The sequence below is a fragment of the Tiliqua scincoides genome, chromosome 11, assembly GCF_035046505.1.
Source record: "Tiliqua scincoides isolate rTilSci1 chromosome 11, rTilSci1.hap2, whole genome shotgun sequence".
Lineage (NCBI taxonomy): Eukaryota > Metazoa > Chordata > Lepidosauria > Squamata > Scincidae > Tiliqua > Tiliqua scincoides.
Window position 1 is genome coordinate 24,503,278 of NC_089831.1, and position 27,070 is coordinate 24,530,347.

General features: G+C 47.2%; 1 protein-coding gene across 1 annotated transcript in view; it reads right to left on the reverse strand.

Annotated features, from left to right (window-relative positions):
- The window catches only part of POU2AF1 (POU class 2 homeobox associating factor 1), a 42,276-nt gene that overhangs the window by 6,783 nt on the left and 8,423 nt on the right, over nt 1-27,070 (reverse strand). The gene's annotated exons all lie outside the window — the stretch shown is intronic.

Here is a 27,070-nt window from a genome sequence, read left to right on the forward strand (position 1 = left end):
GTACCAACCAGTATGACTTCAAAGGTTGCCAATAGCTTGGTTTTACTTTAAGCGTGAATTGCTAGGAACAGAACACCTCAATCCATATTGATAATTCAACAAAAACTATTTTAAAAATGTCCAGAGATCGAGGCCCATACCCATCATTTTATTCACAACCCCCAAGAGGTCCCACCTGTATAGCCATCACGATGAGTACCATTCAAGCTGAGAGCCAGGGTGGCGTAGTGGTTTGGGAACTGGACTTAGACCTGGAAGATCCAGATTCAGATCCCCGCACAGCCACAAAGCTTCCTGGGTGACCTTGGGCCGGTCACTCTCTCTCTCTCTCTCTCAGCGTGTGGTTGGTCTGTGGAACTCCTTGCCACATGATGTGGTGATGGCGACTGGCCTGGACGCCTTTAAAAGGGGATTGGACAAGTTTCTGGAGGAAAAATCTATTATGGGGTACAAGCCATGATGTGTATGCGCAACCTCCTGATTTTAGAAATGGGCTATGTCAGAAGGCCAGATGCAAGGGAGGGCACCAGGATGAGGTCTCTTGTCATCTGGTGTGCTCCCTGGGGCATTTGGTGGGCCGCTGTGAGATCCAGGAAGCTGGACTAGATGGGCCTATGGCCTGATCCAGTGGGGCTGTTCTTATGTTCTTAACTACAATTCCCAGGAAGCCTTGCAGGTCTCTTGCTATCTGGTGTGCTCCCTGGGGCATTTGGTGGGCTGCTGTGAGGTACAGGAAGCTGGACTAGATGGGCCTATGGCCTGATCCAGTGGGGCTGTTCTTATGTTCTTAGCCTCACCTACCTCACAGGGATGTTTTGAGGACAAAAGGAGGGAAGGAACCATGTACACCACCCTGAGCTCCGTTAGATAGATAGGTAAATTCCCTTTTCACATGACAATTCAAGAGTAACTAAGCATGCATGCTGTGGTGTGGGATGGAGAGAGTGGGCCCTGACCTATATGCCTGCAGCAGACCATGTAAAAAAGGCACATACGACCTGCAGTTTCAGTTCATTGAATGAAAATGCCATTTGCTCTCATTACAGCTGGATGCAGCTTGTGACTCATCAGTAATCTGGTGGGTGCCTCTACCTACACCACCACTTTAAACCGGTCTGAATCGCATTTCACCATCACTGCTCCCCTCAAAGAATCATAGTTTAGGAATGTTTGGAGGAGGCTGTGCGAGAGGTCCCCAAGCCCCTTTCTACAACTAGGGCAGGTGGGCTAGTTTGTTGGGAGCCATGACGAGGCAAACTGGCTTGCAGCTGGTGAGCTCTCAGCGTGTCCTTGCTTTTTAAGTTCATTAAAAGAATACAGTCATTACAGATCACAGGACTGAGGCCGATGAATTGCGAACATTTTCTTTAACCGACTGAACCAGCAGCTGGCCAAAAATGTCACCGCAAACCCTCGCAATGGTGTGATTCACCAGGAACACAATTCAGAACCTGTATCTGAAATGGTTCAATGTTATCGCACACAAAGCAATGAATTGCCGCCGCATCAAAGCTCAGGAAACTCATGAATTACTGATAAATCCCATGAGCGGCATTGCTGCAGCTTGGCCTTTGAATGAAACTGGAATGCTTATTCAGGCAGATATACAAATCCCCTTCCCCTGTCTCGACCAGCTGACCAAGCAGACCCAAGTCTCACATTCTCCAGTTTGAGTTCTCTTTAAATCCATATCCAAAATGTAAATAATTGGAATGGCAAAATATAGGCACACTCCACTCTCTTTGGCCAAACACCATCAAAATATGGCCGGGATCCAGATGTGAATTAAGAAGGCAACAACATTCAATTCTGCATGCTATGGGAAAAGGAAGGTGTTTGGGTGCCTCCCCCCCCAATTAACATGGGACCTTGAATCACCAAGGAGACGTCCTCTACATCAGTGATTTTCAACCAGTGTGCTGTGACACATTGGTGCACCATGAAAGTCCTGCAGGTGTACCATGTGAGGTTGGTGGACAGTGTTAAAAATCACTGAAAAACTCATCCGGGTTCTGTGGCTCTACTTCTAGAGCATCTGTCTGTAGTCATGAACTATCTGTTCTTCTTCATTAATACAAATAGTTGCCCTAGGAACAGAGCCATGGAAATTGGAAGAGTCTCCCAGCAGTCAGAAGTAACATCACAAGAGGTGAAAACCATAGAGGTCAGTGTGCCTTGAGAAGAAAAGTGTTGAAAATCACTGCTCCAAGTGCTGTGATGAAAGCTGTGCAAAGGGGTGGGCCTTCTACATGAGTGTTGGCAACCTTCAGTCTCGAAAGACTATGGTATCGCACTCTGAATGGTGGTTCTGGAACAGCGTCTAGTGTGGCTGAAAAGGCCAATTCGGGAGTGACAGTCCCTTCCACACCAGGAGCAAGTGCAGTCTGTCCCTGGTCTGTCTCCCTGGCTATGGGCCTTCCTTCTTTGCCTCTTTGCCTCAGTCTGTTGGCCAAGTTTCTCTTCAAACTGGGAAAGGCCATGCTGCACAGCCTGCCTCCAAGCGGGCCGCTCAGAGGCCAGGATTTCCCACCTGTTGAGGTCCACTCCTAAGGCCTTCAGATCCCTCTTGCAGATGTCCTTGTATCGCAGCTGTGGTCTACCTGTAGGGCGCTTTCCTTGCACGAGTTCTCCATAGAGGAGATCCTTTGGGATCCGCCCATCATCCATTCTCACAACATGACCAAGCCAACGCAGGCGTCTCTGTTTCAGCAGTGCATACATGCTAGGGATTCCAGCTCGTTCCAGGACTGTGTTGTTTGGAACTTTGTCCTGCCAGGTGATGCCGAGAATGCGTCGGAGGCAGCGCATGTGGAAAGCGTTCAGTTTCCTCTCCTGTTGTGAGCGAAGAGTCCATGACTCGCTGCAGTACGGAAGTGTACTCAGGACACAAGCTCTGTAGACCTGGATCTTGGTATGTTCACATTTGGGGGTTAGAGGCTATGCCTGGGCCAGGTCCAAAATATCTGGGTCTCCTGGGTCCTTTTGTCCAGACATGAACATTGACTCTCTAGATACAATACCACTTTTTATTCCACTGAGCTGGCCAAAGACATTTCTGAGCAGCAATCACATGTGATGGGGAGAAGCTTTAGAATGAGTGGGAGGTGGCCCTGTAGAATCCCAAATGGTGCCCTGCAGTTGGTCCTGGTTTTACAGGCTTCTTCGAAAGCCCATTGGGACAATCAAAACGAGGCGTGGGAGTTCAGTGGTTGGAATTTTCCTGGTGTCTTTTTCTTTTGCAAAAGACAGCTGCAGGGGTGTGTGTGAATGGGACTGGGCCCACGGTGTGGGGGAGAGCCTTTTGCCAGCACACCAATTCCTCATCTTAAATTGTCCCCCCTCCACAAGTTTGTATGAGCTGTGGAGGGGAAAACGAGTCGCTCAGTTGTTCTGAGAGTAAGCTGTGAATCAGAACTTCCCCAGTATGAATCTCCCACTCCGCCTCAGTCTTCTCCATCTGCAGTATGGGAATAATAATGCGTCCCTTAGAAGATTATTCTAAGGACCACGTCATATAACATGTGAAGCTCTTTGCACATTCAGAAAGCATTACACAAATATTAAATGTTATTATTATTGACAGCAACGACTAGGGTGATGTGGTTCAGGACTGTTACGTGGAATGAAAGGGTTGAACTCCATCTGAACTTTCCACCTGTCAGCCTGCTCCTCACCTTTACGCTTCACCCAAAGCCAACATCAGTTCAAGATGTAAACACCAAGAAACGAACTTACATTGGCCAGGGAGTCTTCTAGAAAAATTGCCACTTGCTCAACATATATTTTTAACAATTTGCAACAGATGGTAAATATCCCACCTGCCCCAAATCTGGTGGTTTTAAAGCCATCAGTCAAAAATGATATTACGGGTGGCTGAATTCAATGAGAAAACATATCCGACACAGCAACTGTTACCGTGCACATGCCTGATCTCGGAAGCTAAGCAGGGTCAGGCCTGGTTAGTACTTGGATGGGAGACCGCCTGGGAATACTGGGTGCTGTAGGCTTATACCATAGTCTTTCGAGACTGAAGGTTGCCAAACATATCCGACACATTGACAGACATTAACCAACATTAAGAATCCTACAGTTAACCTCAGTTCCACCAAGTGCTGGGCAGTTGATTCAGAGCTTGTATATTAACAGGGAGGCTGAGTAGTCCTACTGAGCTTAATGAATTCTACATGCATGCTTATTGGGAAAGTCCACAGTCATTCCATTGAGAAGTCTTGGCCAAATCCAGACACCTTCCTGGCATAATAGTTGCTCCAGACTTGGGTCCCCAGCCAGAGCCATTCAGTCGCACGGCACACACACTGTCTTGCTGTGCCTGATCTTGCTCTTTGCCTTCTCCAGCTTCTGATCACCAGGCAATCCTCAACCATTCACTTCTGGCCCTTTGGCTCTTTGCCTGCCTGCCAGAGCCTGCCTTGGACCTCAAGTCTTGGCAGCGCAGTAAAAGGCAAAAGTAAGTGAGTCCTGAACAGCTAGACTGTTTCCTCCTTAGTTTTGCAAAATTTTGGCTCTTGAAGGGGCTGCCATGTGTCTTTCAGCCCTCTTGCCTCCCTCAACTTATCTTCTTTCTGATGGTAGTACCAAGCGCTACCGCATTCTCAGGCAGGATTCTGAACGCCAAAAGAGGCTGACTTGGGCTTCTCTTCCACACAGTATCGGTGTGAGGTCCTTCCCTTCTTTGCTCGGTGTCTTTTCAGGGAGTGATTTTGACTATGAGATAAGCAATACTGGAGATGGACCAGGTGCTTCCAGAACCGAGAAGGGAAGCGGCTTTTGAATGTTTTGAGACAGATGATCGAAACCCCACCTGTATCTTGTTCCCCAAGGCAACTATCACACAAGGCAATTAATAAAACATGTTGCTATCTAGGAAAAGGAATATGCAACCTGCCTCCCCGTTCCTTCTTGTTTCCACAATAGCCAAGATCTTCATAAGACAACTTCTTCATAAGCCAATTTCTGTGAATTACTTCCCAGGCTTCAAGTCTACAGTGGAACAATAATTGCAAAGTTGGGTGACCCCTCCCCCCCCCTCCAATTCAGGTATGAATTGCTTTGGATCTTGACTTCTTGGTTGCGACTATGCACGTACTCCTCTGGTCACTGTTTGCTAGGGTGACACTTGCCCCCTACCCACACCAAGTCCACTTAGACTGACAGCCAGCTCTTCTGGGTACTGGAACCCAAGAGCCAAGAGATTGACAGCCCAATCCTATCCACACTAATGGGACTTACTTCTGAGTAGACATGCATAGGATTGGGCTGCCACTCAGGCAGAGTCCTAACAGAGTGTAGTCTCTAGGAGTTCCCAGGGTTGACCAGAAGGAACACAGTTTAAAAACCACCACAACAAAGTTAGTGAAGGGGAACTGCTGGAAGAGCTCTGTGAATTTGCTGCAGGATTTGAGGAGGTTATTATTGGATTATTGGGGTTAAGGGTGTAGAGAAGGAACCAAGCTGTGCCCCTTTTAAAAACTTGCCACAGTCCTAAAACTCTGTGCCAAGTTTGTTCCAATGGACACCTTAAAGGTGAGTCACGGCAACTGCCCATCACGCCTGCTTTCCCCTGAAAACACACTACCATCCTGCGAGGCTTTTCATGCCTGGATGGCTGGCTTTCTGCCTCCAAAGAGCACACGTTTGACTCTGCCTTTTCTTTCCCTGACATTTTGGCTGCTGACTAATGTGTTGATGTTGCAACACACACCCGAGCAAACGATTGTTGTGTTTTGTTTCTCTCTCCCCCCCCCCGTATAATTTCACACAAACCTGCACACTAAAAACTAAGCTCCAAGGAGATACAATGACAATCTTTTTCTGTTTGCAGAAAACTTTGAAAAGCAAACATTTATTGAAAAGCCAGAAGATTAAAAATCACCGCCGTCATCACTAAAAAAACAAAAAATTCAGCCTGCTTATTAACATACAGATTGGAAGTTTTGGCTTGCATCTTTAAAAATGAGTGGTGCAAAATATTTTCTCACAGCTCAGCTGATATCCACTTGAATATCAGGGCCAGTGGCATAGCTAGAGGGGTGCAAAGCACTAAGTTTTGCAGGGAGCCTCACCACAGCATGCAAGAGGCCCCTCCCCTTCAGAGCTATTCCAGGCCGTGGGAGCAAAATGGAGGCATACCCAATCCCCTGGTACCTGAAGGGGTACACCAGATGCTTTCCCCTTTACCTGGTGGTGCTCTAGTCCAGTGGTCTTCAACCTTTTTCATTCCCGTAAGTTGCCGTAAACCCACAACTGAGGATCCACAACTCTATTGGGGTCCTGACCCCAAGACTGAAGAACACTACTTGAGATCTTTCTAGATCTAGAGATCTTTCTAATCTAGAATGTTGACTCACGGGCAAGTCCCATACAGCAAGGGTCCCCTGCAAAGGTTCCTTCTTCCCCACTCAGGAACACAGAACATTGGAATGAGATAATTTGGCAGTGAAATTAACCCAAATTCTCCTCTCTAAATTTTAGGGACTGCCCTTGGTCATTTGGGACAGCTGGTGCATGTGCAAGCCAGTGCAACAGGGGGCACAGAAGCGTTCGTGCAAAGAGGTGGCATTTCAGCTCAGTAGGCTGACTGAATGATGCATCAGGAAGGACATATCAAGAGATGGTGCTCAAACCTGAACATGCCTGGCAGTCATGTGAGGACCACATCCAGATGGGTGCCTCAAGAGTAGGCTCAAGGAAGACACTCCGGATGTACGTAGGTAGAACCTCCTCCTCTTTGAAATATTCTTTTAGGGATGTTGTTGGGGAGGGGAGTGATATTGTATTTGTAGTTATGTTACTAATAAGTACTATTAGCACTATTACTCAGGATGAGAGATACCAGTTAATGTGTGAAGCAACTCCCACGTAGCATGGGCCAGCTTTAGCCATGCTAACCATGCTGGCTACTGAACCGTGACTGCTGAATCACAGCTGCTGATCATGAAGAGATTTATTGAAGAGCTCTCTGGCAGGGTTCCTAATGCAGGCTTGCAGCAGATTTCTCCTAGGCTAACAGAAGACTGGGACCAGGGGAGTCTGGAGGCTTGTTGCACCCAATGGGACATGCGACCAGGCCTGAGGACAGGGGGCGGGGGCAAAAGCCCCAAGGCCTGGACTTCCAGGGGACCTGGGTCATGACAAAACAAACTATACAGTACAAAACAAATCTGTTATAAAATAAATTTGGGTACCTCAGTCTCAGTTTCCACTATAGCTTTAATCCACTTTTAGTGCACTTCTAAAAAAGTGCACCACTTTTAGTGCACTTTAGTCCTCTATGGAGAACTTGTGCAAGGAAAGCGGCCTACAGGTAGACCACAGCTGCGATACAAGGACATCTGCAAGAGGGATCTGAAGGCCTTAGGAGTGGACCTCAACAAGTGGGAAACTCTGGCCTCTGAGCGGCCCGCTTGGAGGCAGGCTGTGCAGCATGGCCTCTCCCAGTTTGAAGAGACACTTGGCCAACAGTCTGAGGCTAAGAGGTAAAGAAGGAAGGCCCACAGCCAGGGAGACAGACCAGGAACAGACTGCACCTGCTCCCAGTGTGGAAGGGATTGTCACTCCCAAATTGGCCTTTTCAGCCACACTAGACGCTGTTCCAGAACCACCTTTCAGAGCGCGATACCAGAGTCTTTCGAGACTGAAGGTTGCCAACCTACTAGTGCACTTCTATTACCTCAATGCATTTAAGAAGGCGGGGGGGGGGGATCAGGCATCTTGCCCCTGGCTCAGTCCCAGCTCTCAGCAGCCCTAGATGCAACACACTAGCACAAGAAGGGTGTGAAAGAGTTCTGCTGTTGCTGGTGCAATCGTCTGCCCAAACCAGGAGTACAAAAATCCCTTTTTGAAGAGGAACTCGTATCCTAAATCCTTAACTCTTCCTGAGAAAAGTTATTTGGTGACCATGCCCTGGAACAGTTGGTCTTGAAACTGACCAGATGGGAGGCCTCCCTAGACTCACGTGGGGCCCAGGAACTAGTGCGCGATGCAAGTCTTGTGGGACCATTAGGGAACAGTAACCATAGTGCTGTCTGATTCAACAGATATATAATTGGAAAGTGACCAGTGAGGTCCAACAGAGACACTCAGGACTTCTACAAATTCTCAAAAATGAGAGGATGAGGACAAAGGAGGCTGAAAGGGAAAGACAAAGGATCAAGCTACTCCAGAGTGTCTGGAAGTGGCGTAGCTAGAGGGGGTGCAAAGCACAAAGTTTTGCAGGAAGCCTCACCGCAGCATGCAAGCCTCCCTCTGGAGCCACTCCGGGTGGTGGGAGCAATATGGAGGCTTATGCCTGGCTCCAAAGGGGAGGGGGAGAGCGCACTGGCTTGCTATGCTGAGGCTCCCTGCAAAACTTTGTGCTTTGCGCTCCCTCTACCCACACCACAGGTGCCTGGAGGTTATGCAGAGTCCCGATAACAGAAGCTCAACTAGGAAAGGCACTCCTCGGTCCAGGAGGCAAGCAGGTCTGGGAGGCAACCTCTTGTGTGAAGTCAAGGAAGCTACAAAAGGCAAGATGGCTTCTTCAGGAAAAGCCAAACAAAGAGAACAGCAGATCACAGTCTCTGGCAAAGAAAACACAAGCTGCCTTTGAATAGGATTTGGAGACTGCAGAGGACCTGAATCTCAAGAGATGTTCCACTGCGCAGCCTTGAAAAAAAGATCGGAAGAGAGGGATCTCTTTGTGACCTTTGGGTTACCTGCCCCCTTCCTGGATGGCACGCTATCCTGGAACAGGTGCCACCTGTGGGAATACCTTGGGCCACATGCTCTGGTGTCAGCTCAGCACTGAGTCAACACACAAAAGACAAATCTTGTTCTCCCCGCTGTCAGTTGCTCCATCGCCTTGTCAGCCAGCTCACAACCTCGATTCGATGCCGAGTGTGTGTCTCCCAGAACACTGTGATCCCTGACGTCAATGCTGCCCGCCCTGTGCAGGTTGGGGCCTGCCTGAGCGCTGAGAAGCTGCAGGCTCTCTTGCGAAACCGACAGAGTTTGGAGTTCCCAGGGAGCCTCACAATGATTTCTTTGGAGCAAAGCTGAGAATTGGAGAGCAAGGAACATGTCCAACTTCAGTCTTTTTGGTCACGTCAGGGGCAAGGTGCTTGCTTCGATAAACATTTAACCCAACGCAAAGGTGCTTGGCAAACACCTACATTTATTTATTCTGCGTTTATTCCGTGCTCAAAAAGCTTTTGAGGAGCAGAGACGGTTGATAGCTGGAGGAACATCCAATGTTGCCCAGAAGACAGGCCCACTCACCACGCTTTTTTATTACAAACAGCAGTGGACTAGGGCTTTCCATTTCTTCATTAAGCAGGCACACACCAAAAAGAGTACCAGGGTAGTGCTTCCCAAACTTTTTAGCACTGGGACTCACTTTTAAAAATGATAATATATCACAACCCACTAGACAAAAAGAGATATCTAGAAAGAAACAATATTTCATGTATTAACAACAACAACAACACAGGCCAACACACATTTTGCTTCCTTAAACATTACACCAATTCCTGGGTATATTTGGGGTGCAGATTCCTCAAAAGGATCCGTTTTGCCCTATCATGTCTAGTTTTGGAGATATAGTATAGCCTCATTAGGGAATGGTTCAAGCAGCTTCCTCATGAGGAAGCCTACACCATGGCTTCCTCATGAGGAAGCTGCACTAACAATGCTATACTAGATCTCCAAAACTAGATGTGAAAGGGCAAAACGGATGCCATTTTTGGAATCGGCACCCCAAATTCATATCAAAGCACCATAAAATTTGGGTTCTTCTGATGATCTTTTGCGTTTTCTTCTGGGAGATAATTTTGCGGCTACCACTGATTTGGTTGCCAATTATTTGTTAGCTGTTATAAAGAAAACATCCCCATCTGTTCCATCTATCTGAATTTATGCTGTGAACATAACTTGTTGTTTCTTGTGCCCTTTTAAATTTGTTTTATGCTAATAAAGGTTCTCGAACTCGACTTCAGACAAAGTCAGAAACTGGGTTCATACATGATCTACAGCACCAATTATTAGAGAAAATGGGAAAACGTAACGTTTTATTTTGGGGGTATGAAGATTATCTCATACACAGGTGAGCACTCAAAATAACAATTTGCTTCTGCAAACTCAGCAAGCGTGCTTGCAAAGTTGTTTTTTAAAAAATGTTTCAAAAACTGTTCTGGACCCACCAAAAATTGATTTGTGACCCACTCACTGGTAGGTTCCAACCCACCATTTGGGAAACACAGTACTAGGGTATTTGCATTCTGGACAATTGTTTCCTGGTCAAATGCATCCAAGCCATTGACATCCCTCAACATTCCCATGTGTGTGTATGTGTGTGTGTGTGTGTCCTGGTCATTTGCATCCCACCCTAACCAGGCAACAAACCTTATCTCCTAAGCCTCTTATCCCAGCCCTAACTCTAACCGTGCCTTTGCGTTTTCAAAATAAAAAGTGCATCTAATCTATATATGCATGTATTGAGACACAGAAGTCCAACATGCAAAAAGAAGGGACACAAATGTCCAGTGCTGGGACACATTTGACCGGGACACAGTTCTGCATGGTGCGATAGTCCTGTCACTTCCAAAAAGATACACAAACAGTCCTCGAATACCCATGCGCATCCCCCCTGCTTCCCAATGCTCCTCTCCATTCTGCTGGCTCCTGTCCCCTTCCCTTCCTCAATGCAGCACCCCCACCCTTGTCCCATCTGGAGTTCTGTTCCCCCCCCAAACACCCTGTACTCTCATCTGTAAAAAAGCTAAGAGTAGAAGGGGGGGGGAGAAAAACAGGAGTGAATCCCCCCAACTTGTTAGGCTACTGCATGTATCTAACAGCCAGAAGGAATTTGTTCTCTTAAGACATGTTTATTTTCCAGCACGTTGATCACGCTCGAGTGTGTTCGACAGCTCAAAATATGCTCCGGCAGCTGCACTGCATGTGTGGGATGGCTGGCTGTGCACACTGGATGGCGCCATCACTGATGTGGGTTTCCATCAAGGAAAAACACCCACCCTCCACTCAGGGACTGAACCCTGAGGCCAAACCGGGCATGCGTTGGGAGTTCCGTTATTGAGACTCCAACATCTTTTTCTTTATCCAAAAGCAGCCTGAAAGGGGAGGCCAATCTGGATCAGGGCCGTGGCATGGATGGAGAAATTCATGTGAAAACTGGGGGGGGACGGGACAGGACAGGTTTAAAAAGTTTAAAAAGGACAGCTTTTTTTAAACAGGAGAATTCCCATGCTGCATCTAGTTTGACCCCATGATAGCACACTGAAAACTTAAAAATAGAAAACAGGCTTTCTGGTGTGTGTTTGTGGTCTGTGGGAGGAGGGGAAACCTCACCAAGAAGAGACTGCAAAAGCCAATCTGTCTGTAAACCAGGTGTGGCGATGGGGGGGGTGGTCCCCTGATGCCTCCTCCTTTCGCCCCACGCCAAAGCCAAAATCCAGTCAACTCCCCCATCACCATGAGGGAAAAGTCAGGCCAAGAGAGCCTCTCTCCCAATCACAGAGATGGTGCCCTTAAGTTCCTGGTGAAAATCCAGAATGCACACAACTCTCCTCCTGTATTTTAAGCTGGTTTGGAGGAAAAGGAGGGAAAGGGGTCAATATCCCATTTGCATGTACCATGGTCCTGATTGTGACCCTCGATACCGAGCTAAACAAACGCATCGGCAAAGCAGCTACCACGTTTTCCAGGCTCACAAAGAGAGTCTGGTCCAACAAGAAGCTGATACATACCAAGATCCAGGTCTACAGAGCTTGCGTCCTGAGTACACTTCTGTACTGCAGTGAGTCATGGACTCTTCGCTCACAACAGGAGAGGAAACTGAACGCTTTCCACGTGCGCTGCCTCCGACGCATTCTCGGCATCACCTGGCAGGACAAAGTTCCAAACGACACAGTCCTGGAACGTGCTGGAATCCCTAGCATGTATGCACTGCTGAAACAGAGACGCCTGCGTTGGCTCGGTCATGTCGTGAGAATGGATGATGGGCGGATCCCAAAGGATCTCCTCTATGGAGAACTCGTGCAAGGAAAGCGCCCTACAGGTCGACCACAGCTGCGATACAAGGACATCTGCAAGAGGGATCTGAAGGCCTTAGGAGTGGACCTCAACAGGTGGGAAACCCTGGCCTCTGAGCGGCCCGCTTGGAGGCAGGCTGTGCAGCATGGCCTTTCCCAGTTTGAAGAGACACTTGGCCAACAGGCTGAGGCAAAGAGGCAAAGAAGGAAGGCCCATAGCCAGGGAGACAGACCCGGGACAGGCTGCACTTGCTCCCGGTGTGGAAGGGATTGTCATTCCCGGACTGGCCTTTTCAGCCACACTAGACGCTGTTCCAGAAGCACCATTCAGAGCGCGATACCAGAGTCTTTCGAGACTGAAGGTTGCCAACACACAGGTCCTGATTGTGACCTGCAATTTAAGAAGAGGTGCCCCTGGACAGCAGAGAGCTGCTTCTCAGTGGCGTCACTGGGGTTTGTGTCACCCAGTGCACGATGCTAGCATGTCACCCCTCTGATGGATCTCCTCCCATGCAGTGGGTGGGACAATACCCCAGGCAGTGGGCTTGGTGATGTACTATTGCACCACACCTGCTGGATTTTTTTTGGCTATAGCTCTTGATAGAATAGAGACATTTCAACACTGTTTCATAGCATTCTGCACGAAATTACCCAGTGATATATAACATGATGGCATTATTCAAAAATACCAAGATTTTTAAAAATTTGGCAAGTAGTGGTGTCACCCCCCCCTGTGCATGTCACACGGTGCAGCCCACACCCCCTGCAACCCCCTAGCAACACCACTGCTGGTAGTATCGTATGTTTGCTCCTTAGAGCTCAGGGACTGGAAGCTGGGCTCCAGCTTGGAAGCATTCCACCTTGCGTACATTGCACGCTCCTCCTTGCAAGTTCTCCGTGCTGCCTGTAAACACAGGGTACAGTTTACACTTCTTCCTAAGAACTATCTATTAAAAGGCTGACACGGGTTGGCAATTGAGCAGCTGGTTTACAAAACCTCCGTGAGCTCTGCTGCCCGCCCCGTTTCCCAAAGTGGCTTGACCTCAACGGAGACGCGCATGATGGGACACATGACAGTTTCGTCTCTCGGTATTGCTGCCCAAGGCCTGCAGAGTTGTGTTTCTCTAGCCCCCTTCTCCACCTGCCAACAAAATCGCAGAGGCCATTCGCATCCAGTTAAAGGTGCAGTTATTGGAATGCTCCCGGCAACCTGTGCACAGGAGAACTTCATCATGTTCTCATCATCATGTTCTTCATCATGCAGGCCAGGATGGTGTAGTGGTTTGGGAATTGGACCTGGAAGATCCAGGTTCAAATTCCCACTCAGCCAGGAAGCTTCCTGGCTTCCTGGGGGACCCTGGGCCAGTCACTATCTCTCAGCCTCACCTACCTCAACAAGTTGTTGAGATAGGTGAGACTGAGAAATAGTGACTGGTCCAGTCACTGTCTCTCGGACATTAAAGGAGAGAAGGAACCATATATATGCCCTTAGCTCCTTGGAGGAAGACAGTATTAAAATGTGATAAATTTCAGAGAGGCATGTGCTGTAGTAATTCAACTGGGGGAGGGGAGCAACCCAGGCCCAAATTCAGGGGTGGCTTCACTTGTGGGTCCTATCGGGGTCATGACCCGTACTCATGTCATTATAAGACCTGAGACAGCGAAAGTCTGCTCCTGTTGTTGCTCCCAACCATTGCTCAGATGAATGAGCGCCCTGTTTCACTGCCAATGCTATAGCTGTGGGTGGCAGCATGAAAGAGAATGTGCTTCTTCGTGGGAGAATGCTGGTGCATGAATATGCTTTCCTAAGCAATGGGAGGGGGGGGTTCCTTGCAGGACTTTTGCCGTAGCGCCCCCTCCCCAGAGCTGGATCCACCAATGTTCGAATCCCTGCACAGTCCTGAAGCTCCCTTAGATGCCACAGGCATGTGGTTCTCATTCAGCCTACCCAACTCCACAGGGTTGTTGTGAGGATAAAATGAGTGCGGTGGGCAAAATAAAAAAGTGCGGTGGGAAAACCGCACATACTAGGGGTGGCCAAATGATGCCTCGCGCAGCTCTTTGACATATAATGTGTGGTTTGCAGAAATATGTAGACTGGGCTCCTTTCTGCATCACAATTAATATAAAAAGTAAATTAAAAAAAAACAAAAACTTTCAAGCTTTATAATTATTTACCAGGTATAAACTGAGAGTCCACTGGATTAGAACAGAAGTCTAATTTTAGATTATTTAGTTTTTTTAGTTATTTGATTTTTCTCTGTAAACCGCTTTGTGAACTTTTAGTTGAAAAGCAGTATATAAATACTGTTGTTAATAATAATAATAATAATAATAATAATAATGATGATGATGATGATGATGATGATGATGATGATGATGATGATGTTCAAGGTGAGTAAATACGTTTAAGAATTTAAACGCTGCTTAAATATTGTGACTCCCAAACATCTGAAGTTTATCGTATGTGGCTCAGATGTTAAGCAAGTTTAGTCACCCCTGACATATACTGTCCTGAGCTCCCTAGAGGAAGGACAGCTTAACAATATCGTTCGTAAATAAGCAAACGGACATCTGCACATCTGCTAAAGAGGAAAATTCCCCCCTTCCCCGAGAGGATGATTTGATTGTGTACTGGGCCACAACCAGAATATAGGCATAAAAATTTATTTTAAAATTATGATCAAAGTTTTAAAAAAGTAATAAAATGCAGTGGACACAATCCAGCGGATGTTAAACATTTTCCTATTTCTTAGATTTCAGTGGAAGGGACTAAAATGTGGTAATCAAGAAACACAAAGAATTTTGGACACTGCGGGGGTCTAGCCGCTACCTGCTTCTGATTTAGGTTCCAGCCCTGAGTGCTTGAGTCCTGAAGCTGAGAAAAAGTCACCCTGGTAGTCAGAAGGGGGTGTCACAAACAGCACTGAGATGTTTTAAAGTGGCTTCTCCCAGCTCTCTCCCACTGTCACAAATATCGTGCCTGCGAGTTTTCCCCACAGTAACTAAAGGCAGGTTATTTGGGGGGGGGGGGGTTTGAGGGATTTATGTTGGGGGAACTGCCATGATGGGGAGAGCGCTGGAACCCTCCCACCTTGCTGCAGGCCTGATCCAAATCGCCCACCCTTCTCAGATGCTTTTACTAGAAGAATATCATGCGGGGATTTCCAATCATGGAACTTCAATGTCACATGTCCTTTGGACCCCACTGGTTCATTTCTAACAAGAGAGACTGAAATCTGAGCATGAGACCCTCACACCCAAGTTTTGCCCCTTCATCTCACAGGCCTTTGTCCATGTCTAGCACTCTGTGATTATTTCAAAACCTATTGCAGGTATTTTGTGTGTGTGTGTGTGTGTGTGTGTGTGTGTGTGTGTGTGTGTGTGTGTAATGAAATGTCTATTTTTCCATGCTTTGAATCTGTTTTAAATTATCTAATATTGCTTACTTTTTGTTATTCAACAATTTGCATTGTTTGCTAATAATTAAGTCACCTTACATATAAAATAGAAAAGCAGGGCAAAAAAAATGAATTTTGCCTGCTTTCGGTAGCCTTGATGATTATACATGGTAACAATTTGGCAAAAATTTATTTCACGGTTTTTAAAAGACTGATTCAAAGTGTAAGATTCACTTTCTAAAATGGAAATTATTACGTTTGTCACTACTGCAATCTTGTTTAATATCAATACAGGCATGAATCATTTGGTGACTGATGAGCAGTGACTAAGCTGACAAAAGCATTGGAAATGTCCTCCGTGTTATATTATACTTGCGGAAACTTCCTGGCTCAATGCAATGTAAACCATCTTGCTAATTTTCTTTTCTGGCATTTGCCTCTCTGCCAAAAGGAGCTGCGATCCCAGGGCCACCCCAGGACCACTCTGACAGCTTTGATTGAGTTACTTATTCCCAGCCTCAGTTCCCCAGATGAAAAATGGGAGCAGTTTACATCTCCCTTAGAGCAATCTTGATGAGCTTGTGTGCAAACACAGTTTTAAGGGACTTCCTGGGACTTGCATAAAGATTTAAGATTAAATATTCCACCGATGTGCAGAAAAAATAAGCATGGGGTCCAAACTTCCCCCTTAAGAGTGCTGACACAGCTCCAGCTTCATGGAGCATGGATGAATTCTTAGAATGTCCATCTGAAGCAAACCTGGTAAGCGTCAAACTGTGCAGGAGAAGAGACTGGGATAGAACACAGGTGGTTGAAAATGTTCCAGGCAAAATCCAATGACAAAAACACAAAAGGAAGAAGCAAAGTAACACCAAAGAAAAGAATGCCTCTGAGCATGTGGGAGGCACCCATCATTTATCATTCAGTAACCACAGCCTGATCACTCCACATATGCATCTGCCTGCTTGGACCCTGAAGATCAGGAAGACAGCAGTTCCAGGGATACATTGTGCGGCCTGTAGCCAGACCCCATCTCTTCACCTCAGTTTACCCATCTGTAAAATGCCAACAATAACAACCTCCCTCACAAGTGGTCTGGTACAATTTTAAAAAAAAAAAGCACTTTTGGAAAATGAATAGAGTTTTGAGAATCGATACAATTATTATTCCATTGACACAATTAACATAACATAAGAACAGCCCCACTGGATCAGGCCATAGGCCCATCTAGTCCAGCTTCCTGTATCTCACAGCGGCCCACCAAATGCCCCAGGGAGCACACCAGACAACAAGAGACCTCATCCTGGTGCCCTCCCTTGCATCTGGCCTTCTGACATAGCCCATTTCTAAAATCAGGAGGTCGCACATACACATTATGGCTTGTACCCCATAATGGATTTTTCCTCCAGAAACTTGTCCAATCCCTTTTTAAAGGCGTCCAGGCCAGATGCCGTCACCACATCATGTGGCAAGGAGTTCCGCAGACCAACTACACACTGTGTAAAGAAATATTTTGTTCAATGGACTGTCACCACCAGTTCCAGTTACTCAAAACAGAACGAAAAAAATAGCTCAGAACTCACATTTCTGCCAGTGCATATTCTGGGGCGGGATGAGGGTCCTGTTTCTTTTTCCTTATCTCTCTGTCTTTTAGTTGCTCTTTGCACCTTTCTATGCTGTCAATATGCTCCTTTCTGCCCTTTTTTTTTTTAAAAGCCCAGGTTCCCGCTGCACTGAGGTGACGTTGAACTTGTCACATCCTCTAACCACATAGATTTCTCCCCCCCCTCCATTGCCCAAGTTGCTGTTCACCACAACATTCAGTTCCTCCAAGGCAACTGTCGTGTGGAAGATCTTATGCACACACGGTACATCTGATCCTCTGAGCTTTTCCATTTTTTGAAATGTTTTAAAACGGCGCATCTTTAAGGCTCAAGAAAGAAAAGAAACCTGTTTTTTTCTTCATGGGAGGATGCTCAACTTCACTTCGCAAGACACGGCTGCAGGGTTTAAAATCTGGTGTACCCAAGAAACCTGATGGCCCGGCTGTATTGAGCGCTACAAGGCTGTTGTCCTCTGCTAAAATGTGGCTAGCTCTCTTTATGTATGCCGGATTTGGCCCAGTGATGTTCTCAACCATTTTAAAAGAGAGAACAACCGGTGTCGGGTTTTGGTTTTCTTCTACTTCATTTACAAGAATCTCAAGTCCCTAGGGTCAGAAATTAGAAGGAAACACCTGTAAGAACTTCATGCCTCATTGGACAGAAAGAAGACCCACTTGTTTCAGGTTCATGAAAATATAACATTTCCTATGAGAGAAGGACCAGAGTACAAATGCCAGGGTTAGTCATCCCTTCTTCAAGATGCCTCTTGAAAGTGTTGAAATATTGAGAGGTGAAACTGCCATGGTTTCAGTCAAGGCCAAGAGTTGGTTTGTTGAATGAATATATCATGGCAAGGTTGCCATCTTATTGAATTGGCTTTCTTCCTTTGCCTTTGACAACAGCCAGATGTGCAAGGAGGAAACTGGTGAAACTTTCTCTATGCCAGGAAAATATCTTACTGCTTAATTTCTGTGTTTTAGACTGCAGTTAAAGGCAGAGAAGAAAGGCTGTCCCCACCCCCGTTTATTCTAAATGGCACCCCTCTTCACCATCCTCATCAGAGTTTAGCCCTGGATCCTGGTTTTAAGTGCCAGGGCTTAAGCTGTACCATAATCTGTTGGCATCCTTCAGTCTCGGAAGACTATGGTATTGCGCTCTGAATGGTGGTTCTGGAACAGAGTGTCCTCTCCAGTGCGCAAAGCCTGGGTAGAGTAGATATGGAGGATAGACAAATGCAGCAAATCCCCCCTCTCCACGTCGCTGAAATGGTCCAATGGAAAGGCAGAGGCCAATACGGTTGGTTCCAGCGGCGTCGCAGGAGTTGCCAGAACGTGACTGTGTTCAGCCATGAACTGCCTCAGGGACTCTGGCTCTGGATTTTGCCTCGAGGTTGACTCCTGAAGCCTCTTCCATAACTGGATGTAGCCACAAGGCAGTGGAGGTTTGGGATCAGAGTTTTCCTTCTCTTAGATGAGCTGCCTTCTCAAGCTAATGAGTCCCATCTACCCGGTGGCTGTTTAGTCGCCTCTTACGACAAGTACAGCCAAACTGAAGGCCTATTATTATTATTATTATTATTATTATTATTATTATTATTATTAACAACAGTATTTATATACCGCTTTTCAACTAGAAGTTCACAAAGCGGTTTACAGAGAAAAATCAAATAACTAAATGGCTTCCTGTCCCAAAAGGGCTCACAATCTAAAAAGATGCAAATGAATACCAGCAGACAGCCACTAGAACAGACAGTGCTGGGGTGAGGTGGGCCAGTTACTCTCCTTTTCTTATCCCCCAGCCCCCAGGGGTACCATACCTGTACAATAAATCATTAAAACACACACACACCTCAGAGCATGGGCAGAATAATTTTTCTTTGCTGCTGAGGAATCAGAGCAGAAAGCTTAATACTGAAAACCTTAACTCATTTATGTGAAGGAACATTCCATTCATTTCAATGGAAATTATCCCATAGTGAGTGCATCTGAAGGCACCTGATGTCACAGTCTTGAGGAGTTAGATGTTTCCACCTCAGTTTTTCCTTCTCATAGCACTCATTGCTGGTCTATCTGGTCAGTATCAGCTTGAGAGACAGCAGGAATCCTATACACACAGGGCACAATCCTAACCAACTTTCCAGTGCTGGCATAGCTATACCAGTGGGGAATGTGCTGCACCCTGCAGTTGGGGGGCAGTCATGGAGGCCTCCTCAAGGTAGGGCAATGTTTGTTCCCTTACCTCAGATTTTGCATTGTCCTTATGTAAGTGCTGGAAAATTGGTTAGGATTGTGTGACTGTCTCTGAGTTCTGCCAAAGAAAGGCAGGATATAAAGACCGTGAATAAAATAAATGTAGAGTTTGAGCCAATTCATTGGTACTGTTAAGTCTCAGAACACTGAACACAAACTCAGAAGGGCAAATCTTCTTGTCCTTTGTCCAAGCAGACCATGGAGGAGAGGATGGGAGGGCAGCCAGCTGGATGCAGGAGAACAGCACCCCTCTGTAGGTAAGCATAAATAGTCAGGTGGGCCACCTTCCAAAATCTATCCTTATGCATCTCCCACCTTTCTTTCAAAGAGCTCAGAGTGGCATACATGATAGCAGCTGCCTGTACCGAGCAGGGTGTGGAACCAGATGACCTCCAAGACCCCTTCCAACTCTAACATTCCACAATTCTATCATTCTATGAGTCATCGAGCACCTTCAAGTCTCACACATTTATTCCAGCACATGGTTTTGTGCGCTACAGATCACTTCATCAAATACGTTAAGTAAAAAACTCAGTGGGCTGCAGAAAGTTACACTGAAATCAATGTGCAATTCCTCTAGAAGGTACTAAACTCAAGCCTGCAATCCTATATACACTTTCTGGGAGTAAGCCCCATTGATCGCAGTGGGATTTGCTTCTGAGTAGACACACAGAGGTTTGCGCTAGAACAGGGGTCTCCAAACTTTTTGGCCAGAGGGCCGCATCAAATGTCTGGCACGGTGTTGAGGGCCTGGGAAAAAAATTTAAATATCAAATTTAAATAAATAAATTAGAGATGGAACTTAGATGTGTGAATAAATGAATGAATGGGCTCGTTCATTCAACCTCTCTGGCCCTCAGAACACCCTCCAGATGCAACCAGAGCATAGTTCTAGTCATGTTCAGCAAAGTGGGCCAGGAGCTTTCAGGAGACAAGAGGCTGGCTGCGGGCCAAATAGAGGCTCACTGCGGGGCCGCGTCTGGCCCCTGGGCTGGGGTTTGGAGACCCCTGCACTAGAACACAGTTCCATGAGGCTTACTCCCAGTTGGCATGCATATGAAGGGAGCCCCAGATTTTTTACTTGCATTTTTATTTAGCCCCTTTGAGGTTCAATCACACGTTTTTATTGTAAATTGCCTTGAGGAGTGAGATACCTGCAGGCTTGTTGCATGTTAGTGGAAAAAAGTCCAATGGCCCCTTTCCATGCAGCAAAGTGGAATCAGAATGGTGTGATTTAGAGCAGAAAAGCAGCATCAGTGGCACTTAATCCTTCCCGAACTCACCACTCAATTTGCATAATTAGCAAGTGATTTGGATACTATACAAATTAGACTGTTTGTATTTGAGGAAGTGGAATCTGGCAAGCTTGTATTTAGATAGGGTTGCCAATTCTAACAGTAGCTGCTCCTGGTTATCCTCCCACCCCAACATGATTTTATATTGGACCTTCCTGGGAGCTCTGTTAAAATCTCTAGGATTGCCTTCAGGCAGGATGTGAGTTCAAATCCCAGCTCAAATCCCAGTCCTGCAGCACTGGCCACCCAATTCACAGGTCACATCTGGAAGTCACACAATCAGTGGTTCATGTTCCACAAAATGGACCCTGCGGAGAAACCTCTGAAGGTGACAGGCTGCCAAACTGTGAATGGAATCAGACTGTGGGGCTGGCTTATTTATTTCATATGGGGTTCCAGCTTTGTCTTCTCCTCAGCTCAGTATTAGGTAGCTGTGAAGGTGCAACAACAATTGTGATCTAGCAGCTAAGCAGCACCTTTAATCTGCAAAATGTTTTTAACATGGTGTTGGCCCTTTGAAAACCTGCTAATGATCTGCAATGCATCTGCTTAAGAGAAAATCTCTGCCTGAATGGAACATGGGGTCTTTTGAAATGAAGAGAGCTGCTGGCAGCTGAATTAAAAAAAAAAAATCCAGGACAGCCCCGAATTCTGGAATGCATCCTCCCTCTTGCTTGGAATGAAAGTCAGTTTGTAGATTTGTTGAAAATTCCATTTGTGCCTCACTGGGAGGAGAGGTGTAGACAGCTGAAAAATAATGGTTTGTTTGGGGATGGTTTGCTTTCCTTCTCTCTGTATGCAGCACAGAGATCGCTGAATCCGTGCTGAGCTACAAAATGGAGATGTCACTTCTAAGACACATTCCGTGTTTCCAAAATACGGAAACTTCCATGTCACACAGAACGCTTCATCAGGAAAGAAAGAAATGCAGACATTTCAAAGTTACGGAACAAGCCATGTTTGTTCCAGATATTTTAGGGTCCAATCCTGTGGGCCTTAAGTGCTGGTGCTGAGTTTAGAAGGCCTTTGGAGGGCCCGGGAGGGTGCATGCTGCCTTCCCAAGCCTCCAAAGGCTTCCAGAAGAGGGTGAGAAAGGCGCTGCTGCCCCCACAGACATTTGACCCCTTGACCCTTCTAGTTATGCCAATGTGCCTGGGTCTCCTTTTTGAAAATATATAGCCTTTAAATGAATAGCAGCAAATATACAGAAGCAAAATGAATGACACTAGGGGGATTGTAGTGTATGTGCATGTCAGACTTAGGGCAGACGGGGGGGGGGGAATGGAATATGCAATACAATACAATACAATACAATACAATACAATACAATACAGGTATTTCTATACCGCCTTTCTATGTCCTCAGATTTCTCCTCGGACTTTATTCCAGGCGGTTTACATGGGCAGGCATCCCCATAGGGATTTTTACAATTTGAAAGGTTCTTTCAAGAAACCACAACAATCAGATGTTTCTTTTTTGATCTGGCTGCACATTCCGGCCTCCATCCTCCCACGCTCAGAGCAGATGGAATAACTCGGCTCAGCTTGTCAGCTGCTTCAAGGTCGCACGGTGCCGGTGGCTTCGAACTGGCGACCTTCGGATGTTATCTTCAGGCAAATGGAGGCTCAACCCTCTAGACCAGACCTCCTGCCCATATGCACAATGCTTCCCCGAATTCCAGTCACTTTAAAAGGGAGTCTGCTCAAATTCATAGAGGAGGTGGGGGTCTCTTAATGAATCTTTTCAGTGAAAGCTATGTGGAAGAACCCTATGTGCAAGGGTAGAATAACAGCACTTGCTGAGGTCACACTCGAGCTGAGACTTTCCATTGGGGCACCTGGCTGTGCACTGTTGGAAACAGAATGCTGGGCTTGACAGATATTTGCCCTGACTCACCAGGTCTCTTCTTATATGGTGGCTGGCAGCCTACAGCACCCGGTATTCCCAGGCGGTCTCCCATCCAAGTACTAACCAGGCCTGACCCTGCTTAGCTTCCAAAATTAGACAAGATCAGGCATGTGCAGGGTAACAGTTGCTGCTCTCTTCTTCTATAGAGATTGTCAAATGATGGGCTGCTGTCATCAGTCAGTCCATCCTTGCTCCCATTTGTTCTGCCACAATTGAGTTCCACTATCAAGTGTACTTCTGCAGTTGAAAGGGCCACAAGAACGTTTTTGCTAGCAGGGCTCCCAGGATGACCAGGGAGTGAAAAGAGACCTCTGCAACTTGTGTCATCCAGCCCAAGAGGAGTTTAAAATGCAAACACCTTTCATGAAAGGCAGAACGGGGATGCAAGGGGTGAATCTGCCACCTGCTGGCCCATGTTTTCGTCTTCTTTCTCCTCCTCCTGCCTTGAGTGCATCTTGGAGCATAAGCAGATCAACACAGAAGGAAGTTCCATGGGAGAAATGGGCTTCCCACAGCTTAAGCATAAATCTGCTCAAAAACTCTTCGTTGTCATGGAAGTTGCAAAGCACATGTGTTTGGCAGTTGGCACCCAGGGCCGACTTTAAGCCCACTGGACCAAATGCTCCCAATCGAGCCTCACGTCTAAGGTGCCCCACACTCAGGTGATCTGCTCTAGTTTTGTATGCAATTTTATATGACAATGTGCCATTTGGTCCATTATCTCATATGCATTTTTAAATGCACATTTTTATTGCTTTCGATTCTACCATCAAGTCTATAAGAGAATTTATATCTCTAAGATTCTGCAGACCATGGCTGTGAACCTGGGGCCTTGCCAAAAATGTTTCCTCTTGAGCGCCACAGCTCCTAAGGCTGGCCGTGATTGCACACGCGCACACACACACACACACCGCATTTAGGAGCAGCTTTCCCTAGAGTAGTCTCGCAGCTGCCTTGCGTAAAAGCAGGCAGGGATTTTAGTAGGTGCTGCCTAAATGGGTGCTGTCAATCTCCTCTCCGCTCACAGATCTTCAGCTTCCCACCCCTATACTGCTATACAGCTAATCTACAGGTTTCTTTCCTTTGTGCAGCTCCAGGTTCTGCGCACCAGCTCAAGCACACATCAGATGGTGTGCTTTGAAGTGAATATTTTTTTAAAAAAACCACCCGGATCTCACCACAGCCTGTGACTGTATTACTGCTGGTGGCAGCTGTTTGGCAGCTTGCTGGTGGTGAAGTCTACCTTTTAATGACCTGAAGCTGTCAAGATTGGGGGGGGGGGCTCCTTCTAGCCATGCTGGAGTAGATCGGTTTCAAGTCTTAAGTGGAGGGATTTAGAGGCACAAGAGATTTGCAAGAACAATTAAGAGCCCAGTCCTATCCAACTTTCCAGTGCTGGTGCAGCTGCAATGCAGCCCTGAGGTAAGGGAACAAATGTCCCCATAACTTGAGGGGGCCTCTGCGACTTCCTCCCCACCACAGGATGCAGTGCACGCCCCTTTGGCACAGCTGCACCGGCACTAAATTGGATAGGATTTGGTCCTAAGTCGACACACTTTGTGATGGTAGCCCCACACAATATAGCCTCCTACTCAGAAGGAACCACGTTGAGAGTGCGGTGACTGCAGAATTTCCAACCACATTTATCGACTAGGTAGAGTACCTATTTCCTCGCATCTGCAGGGGTGTAGAAGAGCAAGTGGCCAAATGAACAGGTATTTCCAAGGTCTGGCCAAGCTGAGCCTGGTTGTCATCTACACCACCGTCCTGTGCAAACAAGGGGCGGTGCAAAACTTTCACTCTCAAAATGGCACATTTTGAACCAGGGGACATCCACTAAAATTGAGTGTTGGGAGAGTTAGAACAGACAAGAGAAAATATTTCTTTACTCTGCGTGTGGTTGGTCTGTGGAACTCCTTGCCACAGGATGTGGTGATGGCGACTGGCCTGGACGCCTTTAAAAGGGGATTGGACAAGTTTCTGGAGGAAAAATCCATTACGGGGTACAAGCCATGATGTGTATGCGCAACCTCCTGATTTTAGAAATGGGCTATGTCAGAATGCCAGATGCAAGGGAGGGCACCAGGATGCAGGTCTCTTGTTATCTGGTGTGCTCCCTGGGGCATTTGGTGGGCCGCTGTGAGATACAGGAAGCTGGACTAGATGGGCCTATGGCCTGTTCCAGTGGGGCTGTTCTTGTATTCTTAACTACAATTCCCAGAATGCCTTGCAGGTCTCTTATTATCTGGTGTGCTCCCTGGAGCATTTGGTGGGCCGCTGTGAGATACAGGAAGCTGGACTAGATGGGCCTATGGCCTGATCCAGTGGGGCTGTTCTTGTGTTCTTAACTATAATTCCCAGAATGCCTTGCAGGTCTCTTATTATCTGGTGTGCTCCCTGGGGCATTTGGTGGGCCGCTGTGAGATACAGGAAGCTGGACTAGATGGGCCTATGGCCTGTTCCAGTGGGGCTGTTCTTGTATTCTTAACTACAATTCCCAGAATGCCTTGCAGGTCTCTTATTATCTGGTGTGCTCCCTGGAGCATTTGGTGGGCCGCTGTGAGATACAGGAAGCTGGACTAGATGGGCCTATGGCCTGTTCCAGTTGGGCTGTTCTTGTGTTCTTAACTACAATTCCCAGAATGCCTTGCAGGTCTCTTATTATCTGGTGTGCTCCCTGGAGCATTTGGTGGGCCGCTGTGAGATACAGGAAACTGGACTAGATGGGCCTTTGGCCTGATCCAGAGGGGCTGTTCTTATGTTCTTATGACAGTGTCAATGGTGTCACTTCTAGGTGGCGCAATGGGGTTTGCTGCAGAGGGATAGTGAATCTGGGCATCTCCCTTTCAGAAGTGCCCCCTAGAGTGTGCTCGGTGACTGCTAGTTTACTCAGTCTGGTTGTCAGGGGAAATGGTCAGTGCACAGGTTAACATCAGGGACAAGGCTTGCAGGCTCTCCCCTCCACATATTCAGTGAATGCACGGGGCGTGAAGTTGGCGCAAGTCTAATGTTTGCAAAACAAGCCCTCACGTTCTGGCTTCTGTTGCAGAACTGAACCTTTGCCCCTGCCCTCCCCTGGCAGCTCTCTCCTAGGGCCTTTCTCAGACCGCAGACTTCAGGGGCCTGCCTCTTCAAAGCGGCCGCACACATCAATATTAATCAAGTACAAAGCAATCAATCAATTAACAAAGGTGCCCTTAACTGGGCACCAGATGTAAAACATTAACAGCCCAGTCCTAACCAGGCTGCCTGTGGCACGCTACAGTGGCGCAAAAATGGCCACCACTGTATCCCTCATGGGCAGAGAGGCAGCTGGGCATCTCCTTGAAGTAAGAGAACATTTGTTCCCTTATCTTATGTCGAGCCCCAGCAGCCTCTATGGCTCAATTGCCGGCGCAGAACCAAGCAGTTCAGTTGTGGGCTTTCAGGCCTGGGAGAGGGGTAGGATGTGGCGAAAGAGGCCTCCACCATCCCCGTACCCTTCCAGAACTGAACCGCCCCATCTACCCTCTTTCCCCTATCCTGAAACACCCCTCCCCCATTCTGCCCTCCCCTTAGCTTCTCTTGGCTTTGGACATGTCTGAGTCAGCGAGCACTGTTCCAGTGCATGCCCAAGCCTGTTGGTGCAGCCTCCCCTCCAGTGGCACTGGCCTCTGCATGATCACAGTGTGGTTTATGGCACATTTGCAGCAGCGTGCATGCCTTTCCTACCAGTGGGAGCTGGCTTAGGATGGGGTTGGCCATCATTATTTTTAACACAGGCGCTTCCGCTCGTGAAAAGGCATTGAGAAGGAAAGGCTGTCTTCTCAATCCTCTCTCATGACATGCAAGCACACATCTTCTAATAAGATCTGATAAGATGTGTGCTCTTCTAATAAGCCTTTTCCCCCTGCAAAATGATTGTTTTGGTTCCTATGCAAATATATCTTGATTTAATTGATCTGTTAATCCATTACTCTTCTCTCACAACAGGAGAGGAAACTGAATGCTTTCCACATGCACTGCCTCCGACGCATCCTCGGCATCACCTGGCAGGACAAAGTTCCAAACAACACAGTCCTGGAACGTGCTGGAATCCCTAGCATGTATGCACTACTGAAACAGAGATGCCTGCATTGGCTCGGTCATGTCGTGAGAATGGATGATGGCCGGATCCCAAAGGATCTCCTCTGTGGAGAACTCGTGCAAGGAAAGCGCCCTACAGGTAGACCACAGCTGCGATACAAGGACATCTGCAAGAGGGATCTGAAGGCCTTAGGAGTGGACGTCGACAGGTGGGAAACCCTGGCCTCTGAGCGGCCCACTTGGAGGCAGGCTGTGCAGCATGGCCTTTCCCAGTTTGAAGAAACACTTGGCCAACAGTCTGAGGCAAAGAGGCAAAGAAGGAAGGCCCACAGCCAGGGAGACAGACCAGGGACAGACTACGTTTGCTCCCAGTGTGGAAGGGATTGTCACTCCCGGATTGGCCTTTTCAGCCACACTAGACGCTGTTCCAGAACCACCATCCAGAGCGCGATACCAGAGTCTTCCTAGACTGAAGGTTGCCAACAGATAATCCATTACAGCTTA